Source organism: Anolis carolinensis, chromosome 5 (genome assembly GCF_035594765.1).
Source record: "Anolis carolinensis isolate JA03-04 chromosome 5, rAnoCar3.1.pri, whole genome shotgun sequence".
Classification (NCBI taxonomy): domain Eukaryota; kingdom Metazoa; phylum Chordata; class Lepidosauria; order Squamata; family Dactyloidae; genus Anolis; species Anolis carolinensis.
The window spans coordinates 87,887,068-87,906,322 of record NC_085845.1 but is presented as its reverse complement, the minus strand read 5'-3'; the positions used below and the strand labels follow the sequence as shown (position 1 = coordinate 87,906,322).

Here is a 19,255-nt window from a genome sequence, read left to right as displayed (position 1 = left end):
AAAAAATGCTTTTGTGATACTCCTGAGAAAATTATAAGTGCATAAAACTATATTATAAACACTTCAGAGAAAATGCAAAATGAATTTTATTTTTTCTAATTCTTTACCTCCTCCTCAGCCGTTCTCACTGCCACCCCAAAACTGGCTCTGAGTTCTGTCCTAGATCAGGAATGGAGAGCTGCATTAGGGAAGAAAAATATTTCCCCTCCTTGATTTAACTGACAAAAGCATTTCCATCAATAATTGTTTGCCAGTGAATTTAGGCCTAGAGTTGTGTGCATGGTTTTTTTAAAAGAAAGAATGCACTTTCCTGAATGAAATGCCTCTCTTATGGTGTTTGCTTTGGTTTTCTTGGGAAAGAAAAACCACAGTTGTGTCTGTAAAAGTTAAGCCTAAACCTTAGACTGTTTAATGGCAGCCTGAGTTAATGTCACACTTTACACCTGAAGATCTGTGCTTTTTTAAACCAATGTTTATTAGCTTCACCCAGCAATAAACCTCACAGATAAACACTGCTGGGCCTCCTGACAACTCTGGATCAGGGTAAAATGGAAATAAATGCTCCAAATTACACCAGTCTGAGAAGGGCAACTGTTTTGAGCTGTAATGAATAGGAATATAGTTGGTGTGTTTTATCAGTTGCCTTGTGGAAGGCAGCGTAAATAAAGGGCTTATTTTTTTTCTTTTGCTTTCTGGAGAGGATATTGACTTAAGTAATTTATTCCACATTGATGTTGGTAGCCAAAGAATCTCTCTGTATTAAACTTTCAAACTGCATATAATCAGGGGCAGAGGTGGAGCAGGAGTTTCCCTAAAGAAATGGCATGGAAAGCAAATATAGATATCTTTATGCTAACATACAAGCATTTGTCACAGAGCTTGGCATTTATATCTTGAAAGTAGCAGCATTAACCCAAATTCATTACTTTAGGGGCGATAAGTATTATTCTTTTAAATGTTATACAATTATGTTTACACACTACAGTATTTTGGAGTTTAACAAATATTGCTTCTTCATTACTTCCAAAATCTTATATCTCTTTAGGATTGTTTTGAGGTATACTATAAAAGGTAAAGGTTTCCCCTGATGTTAAGTCCAGTCATGTCTGACTCTGGGGGTTGGAGCTCATCTCCATTTCTAAGCCGAAGAGTGTTCTCCGTAGACACCTCCAAGGTCATGTGGCCAGCATGACTGTATGGAGTGCCATTACCTTCCCGCCGGAGTGGTACCTATTGATCTACTCACATTTGCATGTTTTTGAACTGCTAGGTTGGCAGAAGCTGGAGCTAACAGCGGGCGCTCACTCCGCTCCCGGGATTTGAATCTGGGATCTTTCAGTCTGCAAGTTCAGCAGCTCAGTGCTTTAACACACTTCGCCACCGGGGCTCCTGAGGTATACTATAGGGGCCATTTAAAAAGTATTTTAATGAATAGTTTAAAAAAGACATGCCAGTAGCACATTATTAACAAACTCACAGGTTATATCAATACATTGAATTTACAAACAAGGGAGAGAGAAAGGGGGGGGGGGGGGAGAGAAAAATAAAAATAATGTCACTGGTTTTTAAATGTCCCATATTCTGATTCAACATAGCTTCTTTTGGATATGATGCAGTGTTCCCTTATTTGGAGATAATTGGTATTGAAATCAATAAGGTTTGCCAACACAGAGATATATTTTACACTATGTAACACAATTTTTGTTCCTGAGTTATAAATGTCAATTCCTAATTGGCCCTAGCACACCCTGGTATTTTGCTGCCAATGGGCCGAAAATCTTTGGGTTTTTTGGACCTTGGATGGAAAAGCTCATTCAGATAGACACCCATTTTCAGAACCGGCAAGAAATGGGACCATATGAATGGGACAAACAGAGATGGATAGCAATTCTATACAAATGCACAAGACTAATAACTACTTTCAAAGTAGGTACCACACAATTAAACAGGAAATAACACTTTCCAACCAGAACAATTTTTTTTCAAATTTTGTTACATTGAGTTATGAATTTCATAGGCAACGAAAAAACAGAGCTGGTTTTGCCAGTTCCTTCATCTGACATATAACCTGTACCAGTGGTGGTAAACCTATGATACACATTAGGCTCATGCGTTTTAATGGTATCTTGTCATAAATCGTATCAAATTCATTAGATTTGTATAATCAACATATCTGATGCATGGGTGTGATCCGCACCAAAAACTTTAGAATTCAGGCTTACCCTACACATTTTTGTTAGTACTTGCATTTTGCAAATCTCAGTAGGCTGCCTCCCAAAGTCAGCTTGATTTTCATTTTCATGGCAAGCAACCAAAGCAAAGTGTAAATCACCATTGGAAGCCTGCCACTTGCCTGCTTGCTAACCTGCCTTTCTGCTTGCCTGCTTGCCTGCCCACTCCCGCTTGCTCACCTGCTCACTTGATCTCTCGCCCGCCTGCTCACCCCCACCTGCCCACTCACTTGCCTGCCCCTTTGCTTGTTCGCCCACTCACTTGCCCACTTGCCTGTACCATTCGCCTGCTCGCTTGCCTGTCTGCCACCTACTTGCTTGCCTGCTTGCCTGCGCCCCCCTCACCCACTTGCTCACCTGCCTGCCTGCTTGCTCTTGCCTCCCCCCTGCTCACCACCACCCCGAGTTCCCAACACTCCCCACCTCTATTTTGGACACTCTGTCTCTATAAGGTTCACCATCAATGGCCTATACCATATGGCATTAATTGGCAGTCTCCAAATATAATCATTCTTAAAACTGGAAATTTTCGACCAAATTGGCACGTGACACGGCATTTGCTGCATTAAGGATATAGGTTTATTATTTAAAAAGAGAAATTAACACCATCTGGCGGCCTGATCATTATCTGATTCTCCAAAGTCCTGAGACTTAACCTTTTCCTCCTATTGAGATTATAAGGGAAACTCTTTTTCCAAATCTCCCTGATTCAAATGTTATCTTCAAATGGATCACATGTAGCTGGTCTTTTACTGCTCAGTTATGGTGGACAGGACATTGAATTTTCCATGAATTCATTATTCTTAACAATCTACCTTAGCTACTATGTGTACAACACAGAAATGTATCTATCCTCCCCCACCCTTTGCAGTCATTACCACCGAAGGGTCACATGGCTTGATAATGCAAAGAATTTTCATAATCTAAAAGTCTGTATACTCTAATCCTGGGCACTCAATAACTCATAAAGTTGGAGTTCTAAACACGGCAGCTCTTATCTGAAGCAGTTTTGTGCTTAATAAAGGGGGTAACTGTGGAATAGATTCCATTTTTTTTCCTGGACCAAAGTACAGCGTTCTTGCTGCTCCTGAATAAATATGGCAAGTTTAGTTTAAACATGGTGTGAGTGATTGCAGATGGCTTATTTATTTAAATTGCGCTCTGGTCAGATGAAATCTAAACACAAAAGCATGCATGTTATCTCTTTAATCCAACCTAACATTTTGGCAAAACCTGAGTGCAAATATACTGTTTTTAAACACCACTGGAAAAAGCAGGGAAGCTTGGAATATGTGTTTCTTTCATGCAAGCAAGGAATAAAAATAGTACTTTACATTTCAAAGTAATGTGCAGATATTGCCTAACACATCTCTCAGCAACCAGGATCTAGATATTTGTTCCTGACGGGTTGGTTCCTAAAAGGAAGATGACACTTGAGTAGAAGGTAAAAACTTTGTCCTGGGAAGAGGAACTTTGTCCTTCACCTGTTCAATGAAGTTTGTGGCAGAAAAATGGAGTTCCTGTGGTGCAACAAGTACTTTCACATTAAGTAGTACACAATGTTTACATTGTGTTCATATTTGGCCACTAGCCATTTTGAATGGCAAGTCAGGTTGATTGAAATCAGGAAGGCTTCAAATGCATGATTCTGTGAAGAACTGGAGCTTCAAATAGTTTTCAAATGGTTGTGTTTTCTCTAGTGGTTTGGAATACTTTGCTATTTTTTCAATAATTTCCTGTTCAGTTCTTATGCAGAGCAGCTTTCGACAAACAGTTTGGTAGCAGCTACATTTTTGTTCTGTTTTGTTTTTAAAGTCAGGACCCTCACAGGCCCTCATTAGCGACCAAACCATAATCCAGACAGTGCTGGAAAATGTTGCTGAATGAATGGACAAAAGAGCTTTTAATACATTCCTTCTAGTATAAAATGAAACATAATAATACATTGAAAAGGCCCTCTCAGTAACCTGTCAATTTAACTCTTCACAGTGCTATATTTTTTATGTGTACTTGAAAAAGAAAGTTTAAAAATCATGTTGGTTGCATCCTACTTTAATGTACACTCTTTTAATCATTGTTTATACCTCTACTTTGATTTAATATGTGCCATGAGATTATGTTGAAGACACTGAGTGCCATGTTCGGGAAAAATGTGACATATTGAGGAAGGAAGGAAGGAAGGAAGGAAGGAAGGAAGGAAGGAAGGAAGGAAGGAAGGAAGGAAGGAAGGAAGGAAGGGTTGGTTGGTTCCAGGATTGTATTTGATAATAATGAGTAGGTTTTAATGAATTAAATACTATTTAATAAAATGATATTTATTAACTTTACACCTATACTGTAGAAGTCTAGATGTTTTAATAAAAAATCTTTCCCCAAAACAGTCAAATTATCCATACATCAGTGTAAGTACTGTGCCTTCTTCTTCTTCATTCACGCAGTCGTTTCCAACTCTTTGTGACCTCATGGACCAGTCCACACCAGAGCTCCCTGTCGGCTATCACCACCCCTAGTTTCTTCATGGTCAAGCCAGTCACTTCAAGGATACCGTCCATCCATCTCGCCCTTGGTTGGCCCTTCTTCCTTTTACCTTCCATTTTCCCCAGCATCATGATCTTTTCCAAGGTTTCCTGTCTTCTCATGATGTAGCCAAAATATGTCAAATTTGCCTCCAATATCCTTCCTTCCAGTGAGCAGCCGGGCATTAGTTCCTGGAGGATGCCTTAACTCATTAAAAAGAAACTCCGTTTTTCTGAGTAGAGTGGCAAAACAAATTAGTCTGTCAAGGAAGAACCTAAATGAACCATCAACCCCCTCTCTGCTCTCAACCACAACACCACTTCTAACCTTTTTGAATGCCTGGGAGGTGGGTGTAAGTGGTGGTGGCCAGGGGTAACTAGCCTTTGAGAAAATGCTAGCACTCTACCCTCTCTAAAGAATGACCCTCAATTTGGACTCCCCCCCTCCAAAGCCTGCCTTATGCTTATACATGCGGTCAGCTTGTACACAAGTATATATGGTACCTTTCATCTAGTTTACATTTTAACTGGAAAATGTTTAACTTGGACAACATGAAAAATTGCTCATGGTGCCATTTCAGTTATCCATAGGTTTGCCTTGATGGATACAGGACAGGGCCCCTTTAATCTCTTTAAACAGACTGCAGAGTATAAATGGAGTGACATTTATAATTTAGTCGATACTTTTCTTTCTCAAGTTTATGAAGTAATGACATTTTGTTTGCACCTGTATAATAACCTCCCTCATATTCTAGAAGAGTTCAAATGACAGAGTTCAAAATTAAGTTTTTAAAACTCCAGTTTTTACACCCCCGAGCCAGTATGGCAGATGGCCATGTTAGCTAGAAGATTGTTTAAGCTGTAACCCTAAAAAGTAACTGTTCCAAGCATAGGAGGACGCATCTGTGCTACATATGTGTGAATGATCAAGAAATAATGTCAGATGTTTATTTTCCATTGCTAAGTGGGATTATTATGGATTTTGCACATTCAATTATTTTTGACGTTTTGCCCAAAAATCATTTTTGTAAAAGCAACAGCTGACATTCCACAGCAGAGGAATGATAACTATATTGCTGACATGATACCTAATTGTGCCAGTGAATTGTTTTTATGCATAATGAGGCATCATGCAGAATGTTTCAATGTACAATAGGGACACCCATTCTCAAAAGGGACATGTGCATAAGGACAAGTTGTTCCTTGGGACATGTTTCACAATGGCCACACTGCTGGATCCATTTGCATAATCATCCTGGTGGCATAGCTATGGTTCGACTCCATTCCGGACAATACAAAACATTGCACTGTGGCATAATTGAACTTTAAAGGATGGTAAGTTGGTTTGCAATGATGCGACTTTCCAACAGGATCCCAGCCAACATTTTCTACTCTGAAAGCTTTGCACTTTGGGAAAAGTACATTGTTATGCTGTAAATGTTCTGAGCAAAAACACACAAATGTTTTGCAGAAAAACAACAACAACAACAACAACAACAACAACAACAGAGTAATAATGCATGGAAAAATCATCTAGTGATTGTTTCTGCTTAGGAGAAGTGTCACAGTGTAGTGAGAACTCTTTCTAATTGTAGACGAGAAATAAATGTAAGTATTCTTTACATTGCTAGTGGGGGACTATGACAACCTGCAATATTGCTGTTTGCATGATGCTACTGCGGGATCTGAAATTTTTCTCATCTAGAGGCACTTTTTAAAAATAGAGGATCATAGTCAGGCTGCCATCTTCACTTCACCTGCTTGGTCAAAAACCCTCTTGCCACAAAACAAGTACACTGCTATTGATCATCTTGGTAATATCTCTCCTAAATTCCATTGTTTAAAAGTGAAGCTAAAAATTTCAACTCAGTAATATTTGAGAAGATTCTGGGGTATAGCTGTAGAGCAACAAAATGAGGACATTGATTTCCCCATATTTATTTATTTATTTTTATTTATTTACAGCATTTATATTCCGCCCTTCTCACCCCGAAGGGGACTCAGGGCGGATCACATTACACATATAGGCAAACATTCAATGCCTTTAAACATAGAACAAAGATAAGACAAACATAGGCTCCAAGCGGGCCTCGAACTCATGACCTCCTGGTCAGAGTGATTCATTGCAGTGATTCATTGCAACTGCACTCCAGCCTGCACCACAGTCCGAGCCCATTTTTCGGTTGTCATTTAAGTTTTTAAGTTTATATTGATGTTATTTATTTGTTGTCTTGATTTATTTTGTTGTTCACTTTGGTATTGAATGTTTGCTGTTTTTTCTTTCTTTCTGGGAACTGCCCTGAACCCTGCTGGGGAGATAGGACAGGTTGGAAATGAAGTGTTGTTATTGTTGTTGTTGTTGTTAGATATTTCCTTTCATTTCTCAAATACATAGAATTTAAAAATTCAGTCACAGATTTTGAAATACTGTTTAAACATCCAAATAAAAGGGGCAAAATTACCAAAGAGGAGCAAACATGATGACTGGAGGAGTTCTCTGCAATGCTAGAAATTTGGGGAATGATGAAAATTTTCATGTCCATCCCCTTGTTAGTATACTTCTAAGAAAACGCTTGATTATCTCGATGTTTATATTCACTGGCCTCTAGAGAGGCATCTTTTTTCACTTATATGAAAAATATATTTCAAGATTCTTGTCCATTTCATATTAAGTATATTTTTTTACATCTTACATCATAGAAGAGAACAGAATCATACTTGAAAGAGCAGGATTGAATCCAGGCTCTTCAGCTGTTAAATAACTGGACAGTATTTTGTATATGCCTCAGTACAAAGCAGATATTTGTTGACTAGGAAAAATTCCACATGTCCATTAGATCATACATAGGTTTTGGGAACAAAGTACCTATAACAAACAATATTTGCTCAATTTAATTTTCAAAACAACTGACAGCAAAGATTTTATTCTTTTCTTGAAATGTGTGTATTTGGGGAGAAAGGGCAGTTAATCATGTGACTTTCTGGTAGAAGGATATTTCATGTCTTCATAAACAGAGCAAAATCCAGTCATTTCAGCAAGTACTTTGTTTCTGCATTGATTTTTAAATCAAAAGTGGATCACTTCAGATGTGCTGACTTAGCTTCTTTTGCATGAAGTACAATGACAGCTGTCAAGAGTATATAGTGTGTTGTGGAAGAGTTTATATCAGAATTGTCCTTGCTTTCTTTTATGAACTTGTGATATTTTTAGTGGTCTTTGACACCTAAGAATTCTAAAGTGAATTGAGGAAGCCGAGAATAATTAAGTGCATTATCATTGCAGAATTCTCCTGCTAGCTAAATATCAGAAGCTGTAAAGTAACTATTCCAAGTTCTCCCAATCTCAACATGGAAACAGATGGTAGGAAATGGTCAGAAGCTGGACAGTGATGGTGGCATGTAACATTTCATAATGGTATCAATAGTTAAAAGCCCTGTCTAAAATAAGAGAAATAGTATGAAACACTAGTTTGGGATTGATGTGAGGAGTCTTGTCTTAAAGGGAAATGTGATATCGTAAATTGGAATCTGAAAATCTTGCTTGATTTATTGCATGTATATTAGAGTAAGAGGTTGTTTTGGGGAGTGAGAGAAAATAATATTGGAGTAAATGTTGATTGGCGAGATGTCTGGGGAGATTGACTTGTGAATTATAGTTGGTAGTTCAGTGGAGAGTTTAATTAGTCTAGGGTTTACTAGAGTGCAGTTTGAAAAGGGATTATATTAAAGTTGGATTGAGAGGAAGGGGTTTTAACTGAGTGGTTTATAAGGGTCTGAATTAGCTTGAGAGGAATGAGAGAAAGAGTGTTGTGTTTTAAATGTAATAAATAAATGTTTTAAAATGAGTTAAGTTTAACTTCCATAAATAAAGTCTTGTTTCTGTTTTATACACTTTTGAACCTTGCCTCAAAAGAAATATTTGAGACGGTCCACTTATTCTCCAATATACAGTGTGCCCTCACTTTTCGCAGGGGTTAGGTTCCAGGCCTGCCTGCAAAAAGTGAAAAACTGTGAAGTAGCGGCACTATTTCAATTTTAATATTTATACATTATTTTGGTCCTTTCCCCTCATGACCTACCCGTGGTCAGGCCCTGCTCGGTGGGGGTGCTGCAGGCCCGCTCCCCCCACGCGCACCCATGTGGCCGGCCTCCCTGTCAGCAGACCTGGAGGGGAGAAGAAGCGGCACAGCGTGGGCTCCGCTAGGCCCAAGGTGTGCCTGGCAAAAGGCAGGGGAACTGCAGTGCCCCGCCCCACTCGCTTCTGATGCAGGGGAAGCAAGGCAAGGCAAAGCAAGGCAGCACTGCCTGCTGCTTTTCCTCATACGGGTGCTCGCACCCACGCTCAATCTCCTGCCTTCGCCTGTGGCAAGCAGATCCTGAACAGCAAGCGCCTGTGTGAGGAAAAACAACCGGCGGCGCAGTGCTGCCTTGCTTTGCCTTGCTTCCCCTGCATCAGAGGCAAGCGGGGTGGAGCGCTGCCATTCCTCTGCCTCTTTCACCAGGTGCACCTTGGGCCTAGCGGGAGGAGGAGCCTGGCATGTGATAAGGAGGAGGAGAGGAGGAAGCAGAAGAGAGAGTGAAATTAGGGAAGAAGGACCGCCCCCTCTTCTGAGGTCCTCCATGTTTCCCAGCATGGCCGGCTAGAGCGGCGGCAGCAGAAGTGGAGTCTGGCCACCTCATCCAGGCTCTTCTGCCGCCAATGCCGCCCTCCCTTCCTCGCTCACTCATGGAGCGGAGCGGCGTTCCTTCTTCCCTGGCAGAGGCAGCCAGAGCCACATGTCAGGGCCGAAGCAAGGGGGCATCACTGAGGAGGAGAAGCAGCAGCAATGGGGTGGGTAAACAAATTAATAAATAATTTTTAAAAATTCCGCGATACAGCGAATCCGCAGAAAGCGAACCGCAAGATTGCGAGGGAACACTGTAATAGGGTCCTGGAAGGATTTTTTTCCAATAGTAGTCTCATGATAGCCTTTTAGGCAAGATGGAAACCTGCCTTGCTGTAGTGAGGCATTCACTACTCCCCTTAACCATACAGTGCAATCCCACTTGGGGTGTTTTTAAGTCCTAGGAATATCAAGAGTCCAGTCCACACATGGTGGGCCTCATCTTTCCAAGGCTCCTGTCCCTATCCTCAGATAGAGCTCAAGATTATATGCAGCATACCTGTATCATTAGCAAACAGCCTATCAGATCCAAATGATTTCATCTGCAAATTTCTGTGCAAATTCTCCACAGCAGACTGTAGAGTATAAAAGGCACCTGATCACTTAACATTGCTCTACTGGGTGACACTGTCTGAATGCAATGGTGGTAGGGAAGAAAGATTTCTTTGCTGCCTGCAGCACCAATGTAGCGGAACCTTTGTGCTACGGTTCTTGTTGGCGCAGTGGAGGAATTTGAAGACGGACAACTGAAGGAATTTCCAAGAAAGCAGTTTTATTTCGCTAATGGCCACTAGGGTTCCCCCTAGCACAAAGTAAGTGCCTCTCCAGGGAGAACGCCCAGTGGCCGGCTGAGTAAACATTTATACACACTACAGGGTTCGGGTTATGCCCGCCCACAAGCAAATTCATTGGCTTAGAGTTGTGACGCTGCCCAATCAATGCTGACCAGCAGGCCGGCTGCACTCTTTTGTGCCGTGCTCACAAATCTTTCAGAGCGCCTGCGTACGCATGCGCTGTTTGTTTATCTTTAGCTTTCATTTCTTCAGAAACACATGATTTCCCAGAAGTCACATGTTTCTGTGAGTTTATGCACCCGGGTCGCTAGCTGTCGCCATCTCTGCCCATATATGGTATTTCCTGGGGTTCCTTAACCTCCCGCCTCACTCCCCCATTTTCTTTTTGCGAAGCGCATGTACAAAAGCTGAAGCAAAGCATTATGGTTCCATCCAATCCCGCTTGGCTTGGAGTATGGCTATCTTTTTTTCAGGTAAAGATTGTGTGACACACCTAGTACACATTTGCATCATTATTGGAGTGCAACACATAACTATGAGAACAATGAACAATCCTAAAATCCCTACCAACAATATGTTCTTCAACCATTCTATTGAGGGTAACCAGCTAGTCACCCAGGAGAAGGGAGACCAACCTTCTATCTCCTGGACATTATTGTAAATTAACTTTTGTAACGACTCGATGTCATCTTCAATAGTATTATTCAAGTTATGAAATTTCACTACACAACGCCCTCTAACCATGGCGCATAAGCCCCCCCCTGGCCGCCAGTAGGTAGTCAAGGGCCAACTTATGCTGTAGGGCCATCTGGCTGATTTCTTCTACTTCAGACTGGATTTCCCGGAAAATTTTACCAGTGGCATTTATGGACTTTTCAAGGCGGCAAGTCAGGCCTAGAACACTTCTACGGTTTGCTTGAGCTACAATCCCTGGGTAAGCACCCAGTGTCAACAAGCCTGTGATCAGGCCTCCTCCTACACGGGAGGCTTCTGAACCTGACAGGGCCTTGTTAATAATGACCTCATCCGAGCATTCTGGTCCTAGAGGGCCTGTTTGCACAATGTCCCGTTTCAGGCGCTGATGCCCTTTGTGTAAGACCTGAACTGGGAATGTCAAATAACCCACACCGACACACTGGTAGTTGCCGGGGTGATAATTTGTGGCCCATTTATCAAAGAAAAACCATAGATTTGGATCCCTAATTTGCCATAACGGACAGAGGCTTTTACCTAGGCTCAGTTGGGTTAATTGTTGCAGTATGTTCATATAAGATTTTAGGCCCTCAATAGAATCATTCACACTAAATGTAGGATAATCTGGATACATGCTAGCCCACTCGGTTGCGGTTAGATTTAATCGTGAGACATAAGATGTATTAAATCGTCCATGTAGATAGAACCGGTCTCGACAATGGGAATAATTTCCTAATCGGGAAAAGAACGCCTGCCTAGTTCCCCAGTGTTTCCACTCAGAATTCCATATTCCCGATCCTCCACAACAGAAGCACAAACCCCTGGTGGAGGTATGGTATCTAAACCTTCGAAACCGAGTTTTATTTATCCTTTGCGGTATGCTAGAAAACACGGTAGGTGGACCCTCCTGAGCCTTGGACAATCCCTCCAACACAATCTGTGGTTCATCAATTAAATCGGGAAGAAATGAAAAATCTCCTACGGTGAAGGGGTGTTCATATATTAATGCTACCTCTTTCCCGTGCTGCTCAAACATATAATTGGCATGTTCTTTTATCCAATTCCCATGTGCTCTTTTTCCAAAAGAGAGAATAAAACTCAGCACAAATAATATACCAAACACAGTGCGCTTTCCTCCCCTCCTCATAACTTGTCTCCCACTTTTTCCTCTCAAAATGTCTAGCCACCATCTCCCGGAGAGCGCCTTTGTTGGGCCATGCTGCGACATTCTTGACCACCGACGCTCCGTTGCACCCGAAGGGATCAGCTTCATGGCCTTGTTGACCCCTTAGGGAGTTGCCGGATGATCCTGAGTCTCAGGTCCTCACCAGGAACTCGCTCCGTCCGCCACTCCTCAGGTGCTAGTTTTACACGGGTGTAATGTATCCACGGCTTAATCTCCTTCACCTTCACTGCAGTGGGGGTAGACAGGAGCACAACATAGGGTCCTCGCCACTTGGGTCCCAATGGCTCAATCTTCCAATCCTTGACCAGAACCTCGTCACCTGGTGAAAAACAATGTAGAGGTGTGGTAGGGAATGGTGGGTTCAATTCAGAAATGTATTTTTCTAACTGCTGCATTTGTCTGCCCAAAGCCTGAACCTGGGCCAATGTCTGTTTCTCTCCTATGAGGTGTTGCTCAGCTCCTGTCTCTAAGGCTCCCTTCAAGTTCAAAGGGGGTCGTCCATAGAGTCTTTCAAAAGGGGAGAGTCCTGTCCGTTTGTGTGGTGTACATCTGATTCCTAATAATGCCATGGGCAAAACCACCGTCCACGGCAATCCTGTCTCTTGGCAAAGTTTCCCAAGCTGAGCCTTTAATGTCCTATTCATTCTTTCCACTTTTCCAGAAGATTGGGGTCTATATGCACAATGTAACTTCCATTTTATGCCCAAAATTCTACATAATCCTTGCACAGCCTGTTGAATATATGCGGGGCCATTATCTGATCCAATTTCTAAGGGTATGCCAAATCTGGGAATAACATCTTTCATTAGAGCTCTTGACACCTCTACAGCCTTCTCAGTTCTTGTAGGGTAAGCTTCCACCCATCCTGTGTATGTGTCCACGAACACCAGTAAATATTTGTATCCTTTGTATGGGGGCATTTCTGTAAAGTCAGTGACTAAAGCTTCAAAGGGTACCCCACCCACATGTTGGACTCCTGGTGGCTTGAGGGGTCCTTCTCTGGGGTTATTTTTGATACATGTCCAGCATCTTCGGGCTGCTGCTGCCGTTAGGCTATGTAATCCATCGATATACAACTGTCGTCCTAGCAGATTTGCCAATGCCATCTTTCCTAAATGTGTGTTTTGGTGCATGTGTTGGACTAAGTGCCATGCCAAGTCCTTAGGGACGTAGACACGGGCGTCTGGCATCACTATGAGTTCTCCTGACCACTGACCCTTCTCCTTTAAGGCCCATTCTTCTTCCTCTGGTGTATATGTAATGTTATGTTCAGTTAATTCTACCTGTAGGGCCATTACCTGATGTTCAATATAGGGCAGCCTAGCTGCCTCTTTGGCTGCCAGATCAGCCTGCCTATTTCCTTGCACTACGGGATCGTCTCCACGTTGGTGCCCTTTACAATGCATCACAGCCACCTGCCTTGGCTTCCAAACCGCCTCCAGGAGATCCACAATCTCTCCAGCATGTTTCACACACTTTCCTCCAGACGTGAGGAGCCCGCGCTCCTTGTACAGTGCTCCATGTGCGTGGAGGGTGGTGAAGGCATATTTTGAGTCTGTGTAGACGTTAACCCGCTTTCCGCTTGACAATTCCAACGCTCGGATCAGGGCAATCAATTCGGCCTTCTGGGCAGAAGTCCCCGGGGGCAGTGACTCTGCTTCCAGCATCTCTCCCCCCCACCGAACAACCGCATAACCTGAGTGTCTTTGATTATTTTCCATAAAGGAGCTTCCATCTGTGAACAGAGTGTCGTCCACCTTAGTTAGTGGCACATCCTTCAAATCCGGTCGACTGGAGAATACCTCATCCATCACCTGGGCACACTGATGGATCGTGGTGTCTCCTGGAGTCGGGAGCAAGGTGGCCGGATTCAGAGTGGAGCAAGTCTCCAGGGTCACCAGTGGGTTGTCACACAACAATCCCTCATATTTCATTAACCTCTCACTTGTGAGCCAGCGCGGTCCCTTAATGTCTAACAGTGCCTTAACGCTATGGGGCACCTTAACTGTCAGTGGCTGTCCTAGGGTCAATTTATTCGCTTCTTTGATTAAATCTACTGATGCTGCCACAGCCCTCAGGCAAGGTGGCAATCCACGAGCCACTGTGTCCAATTGCTTTGACAAGTAGGCAATCGGCCTTTGCCATGAACCTAGTGGTTGGGTCAATACTCCAACCGCTGTTCCTTCCCGCTCTGCAGCGAACAGAGTGAGTGGTTTTTCCAAATCGGGCAGTCCTAATGCTGGAGATGACATCAATGCTTCTTTTAATGCCTTAAATGCCTGTTGACATTCTTCTGTCCACTCAAATGGATCTTCTCTTCCACCTCTCGTAGCCTGGTACAGTGGCTTAGCCAACACGGCGTAGTTGGGGATCCACTGTCTACAATATCCTGCTGATCCCAAAAATTCCCGCACCTGTCGCCGGGTGCTGGGAGTGGGGATGGCACAAACAACTTCCTTTCTTTCAGCTCCTAACATCTTCTTTCCTTCGGTCAGATGGAACCCCAAATATTTCACCGTGGGACAGCACAACTGGGCCTTTTTCTTCGACACTTTGTAACCCTTTTCTTCCAATGTCTTGAGTAATCTCAAAGTATGCTCTCTAGCGCCTCCTAGTGTCCGGCAAGCGATAAGCAGATCATCTACGTACTGAAGCCAAATTCCTTCTTCTTTAGGTATTACAAAATCCTGTAAGTCTTTGGCCAGGGCTTGACCAAAAATGGTCGGGCTGTCCCGGAACCCCTGAGGAAGGCGTGTCCAAACATACTGGGTCCTTTGCCCTGACTGCTGAGATTCCCACTGGAAAGCAAAGATCGGTTGGGATACAGGGGCCAATCGAATACAAAAGAATGCATCCTTTAAATCCAATACAGTAAACCATTTGGCAAATGCTGGTACTAGACTCATCATGATGTATGGATTTGGCACTACCGGGGTTAGGGGAACGGTGACTTGATTTACAGCCCGCAAATCTTGAACTGGGCGATATTCTCCTTGTCCTCCTGGTTTCTTGACTGGGAGCAGGGGCGTGTTCCATGGGGAACTGCATGGTACCAATATCCCATGCTGCAGAAGTCGCTCTAGATGTTTTCTGATCCCCTGCACTGCCTCTCGACTGACGGGATACTGTGGCTTACATATGGGTCCCATTCCTCTTTTCACTTCCACCACCACCGGTGGAACATATTTAGCTAATCCTGGAGGATTATCTTCTGCCCACACTAAAGGAGTCTCATGCCATGGCCATTGTATTTCTTCAGTAAAAATCCTAACTTGAAACAGTCTCCATTCCTCTTCCATGGGAAATGATAGTTCCATTTGTCCATTCTTCATGAACTGGAGTTGTGCTTGTAATTTTGATAAAATGTCCCTTCCCAATAAAGGGACTGGGCAGTCTGGGAGATATAACATCTTATGCTTGACCTGATGTCCGGCCAGATTGCAGGTGCGTTCCTTAAGAAAGGGGCACTTCTGGGTCTTCCCAGACACCCCTATTACTTTCGTAGTTTCCCGAGTTGGTGGACTAATTTTTGTATTTACTACTGATTTTTCGGCACCCGTGTCCACTAAAAAGTCCAATTGTTGGTCCCCGATTTCAAGTGTGACCATCGGCTCCCCGGGGTCCAACAAAACAAGAGCCTGGCTTCCTCATTCCTCTCCTCCATCCATATCTTCCCATTCTTCTTCCATCACAGCTGCTGCAGCTATCACCTCTCTTGCAGGAAAAGGTACGTAGTTCCCACGTCCTCTTCCCCTTCCTGGGTTTCTTCCTCTCTCAGGCCTTCCTCTTTCTCTCGGTCCTTCCTGACTTCCTTCTCTTCCTTCTGGGCATTCACCTTTCCAGTGTCCAAACTTCTTACATTTAGCACATTGGTCTCGACCTAACCTCCGAGGGGGCCCTCTTCTTCCTCCTTGTCCCCCTCTGGCATATCCTCCTCTTCCTCTCTGTCCACTTGCACTTTGTTCCATCATGGTAACTAATGCTTGGTATTCCTGCTTCTTCTTCCTGTCCTTCTTCTCTTCTTCTACCTGGTCCCTCGCCATATAAACTTGATCTGCGAGTGCCAACAATTCATTCATAGTCTTTCCTAGAAATCCTGGTTGCTTTTGAATCTTTCTCCGGATGTCAGGAGCCGCTTGACTGATAAAAGACTGTTGAATCGCCCTCCTACCGTTTTCATCCTCCAAATTATACGGGCTATACTTTCTATATGCTGCCTCCAGCCTTTCCAAAAAGGCTGTTGGTGACTCAGATTTTTCCTGTACCACTCCCTGAATTTTTACAATGTTGACGGGTCGCGGCGGGCCCCTCTTTACCGCTTCTACCAATATACGCTGGAATCCTCTCAGTCTCTGCAAATGTCCTTCTTCTGCGGTGTCCCATTGGGGATCTATTTCCACAGGAAACCTCTGTGCTCCCCACTCGGCTGCATCACCATCTTGTGGGGCACCAACCTGGGCTATGGCTACCCCATTATTCAACACTGCTCTTCTCTCCTCTGATGTGAACAACATATTCAACAATTGTCTGTAATCTTGCCAGGTGGGATTATGGGTTGCCATAATCCCTTCCAATAGCCTAGCCATAGCTTGGGGTTCTTCACTATAAGGTGGAGTATTATTTTTCCAATTCAAAATGTCACTACTACTGAAAGGCACTACCTGGTATGCTTGAACTATCTCATTCCTGTTGTTTATCACAGGCACCGTTCTCAAGGGCATCTGGAGGGCCGGTCCGGTCGGTGAATCACCAGACCACACCGGAGCTCCATGTCTCCGAGTTTGTGCCGGAGAAGCATCACTGGGCATCCGTTGTGACTTCTTCTTTTCCTTTGTTTCCTCCTGATATTTTTCTAGGCTAGGATAGTGTTTCTTGGCCGCTTCGGTTGACTCCGAAGAGTAGGGTGGGGGTCTCGTTCCTAGTGTAGGTGCACCGGGGGCTGTTCCCTGGGGTGGGGGGGGGCGGTGGCAAGGGTGGCGGCAATAATTCCTGTTGTCTAGCCTGTACACTCAACTGTAAATCTGGGTAGTCCTCCTCATTGGATTGGAAAACTTCCTTCTTTTTCCCCTCCTTCTTCACCACCATACATTTGCCATTCCTGCACTGTCGAACCCAACCTGGATCTTCTCTAACTACCCGTTCCCACGTAGCAATATAGACCCACTGGTTCGGATGATTCACAGCACAATATTCTTCCACTGTTCGGATCAGTTTCAGATCCCACGTTCCTTCTACTTGCCAACCTAAACCAAACTCTGGCCATTCTTCCTGACACAAATTTCTCAGTCTATAATCTCTTAGGTCCCTTGGATTCCCTGCTACGGCTCTGCTAGCAAAAGAGCCAAAATTATCTAAGATGCATTGTAAGGGAGTGGAGCTCTTTGAATTTTTCCCTCCCATCCTGCCTAATAGAGGGGACTGTCCTGGCCTGGGCACCTGGCCACTCAATGGCATGCGTCAGGAAACACAAGACAGAACCCCTTTCTACCTCCCTGGGAACTTTTTTTTGTCCCTCCCAGCGCTGGCGTTCCCTTAATATCTCATGCAAACCCCTATACTTGCCAGATTTCTGTAGACGTCGGACCAACCTTCGCCCCTGGGCTTTTTTCCCTGGATCCTTTTCCTCCTAGCCGGTTTCTGTGGAACCTCGCTGATGTTGCAGCTCTCACCGTCAGTCGGCGTTGGCATCAGAGGCAAGCACCGCAGCCGGTCGTGTAATATTCAGGGGCCCCTTCTCGTCTCACGGTAGTTGCCTCAGGCCCCCACCGCTGAGTTGAGGCCGTCCCGCCAACGGGATCCGTCTCCAAATCTCCTGGCCCGTCTTATAGGAAAATCACGTCGGGGTCACCAGAAAATGTAGCGGAACCTTTGTGCTACGGTTCTTGTTGGCGCAGTGGAGGAATTTGAAGACGGACAACTGAAGGAATTTCCAAGAAAGCAGTTTTATTTCGCTAATGGCCACTAGGGTTCCCCCTAGCACAAAGTAAGTGCCTCTCCAGGGAGAACGCCCAGTGGCCGGCTGAGTAAACATTTATACACACTACAGGGTTCGGGTTATGCCCGCCCACAAGCAAATTCATTGGCTTAGAGTTGTGACGCTGCCCAATCAATGCTGACCAGCAGGCCGGCTGCACTCTTTTGTGCCGTGCTCACAAATCTTTCAGAGCGCCTGCGTACGCATGCGCTGTTTGTTTATCTTTAGCTTTCATTTCTTCAGAAACACATGATTTCCCAGAAGTCACATGTTTCTGTGAGTTTATGCACCCGGGTCGCTAGCTGTCGCCATCTCTGCCCATATATGGTATTTCCTGGGGTTCCTTAACCTCCCGCCTCACCATGGCATAGACTTTCTAATAAGCTCTAGTCCATATTTGGTCAAACCTTCCAAGTTTGACCAAATATGTTCTGGCCTCTATCCTCCTCGTTTCACCACAGACAGCTCCCTAGTCAAGCCAGATGCATGCTTAGTTCCACTCTGTTGAGGGAATGCTTAGGAGCTATATCAATGAAGAGAGGCAACAGGAGACCTATCTACTCTGGGATGGCAAACATGATACAATATGGATATTTCTTTTCTTTGGTGTGCTATTCCTGCAGGATTCTTCTGATTCCAATCTCCTTTATATTTACATTATATAGTTTGGTTCCTCCTCTACATTGCCATACTATATCAAATGGCAGTATTCTGTTCTCTAGCATTATTAATAACACTGACTGATACATCCTAGTTCACTGCAATTTTAGAACATCAGAACATAGTTCTGAAGTAATTGGATAGTAATTATGCCAGAGCAACCCTTTTAAAAAACAATCTATTTTTCCCAGAGTCAAGCATTTGCAAGCAAAACACTATTATACATTAATGAATGATTAAAATCAGTTCAGACAATTAGAATAATAAGTCTGTGATATAATTAGGAAAATAACTGTCATTCATTTTTAGCTAATTCACATCTTAGCAATGTTAGATGAAATGCATTTCCCTGTTTTTTTTTGTTTTTTTAAAAAAGAAATTATCTTGGCCAGCATTACCATCATATGTTCTCATTGATTACTTTAATATATTATGTGCTTGAAAAAAAAAGTTGTAAATAATAATTTCCATTAAGCCAATAGTTTTCTTTGGAGGAATTAGTAAAGTGATTCTAGATGCTTTATGATGATGATGGTT

At 43.5% G+C, this 19,255-nt stretch overlaps 1 protein-coding gene across 4 annotated transcripts in view; it reads left to right on the top strand.

Annotated features, from left to right (window-relative positions):
• sema3c (semaphorin 3C) overlaps window positions 1–19,255 on the top strand; it is a 308,538-nt gene that overhangs the window by 217,366 nt on the left and 71,917 nt on the right. The gene's annotated exons all lie outside the window — the stretch shown is intronic.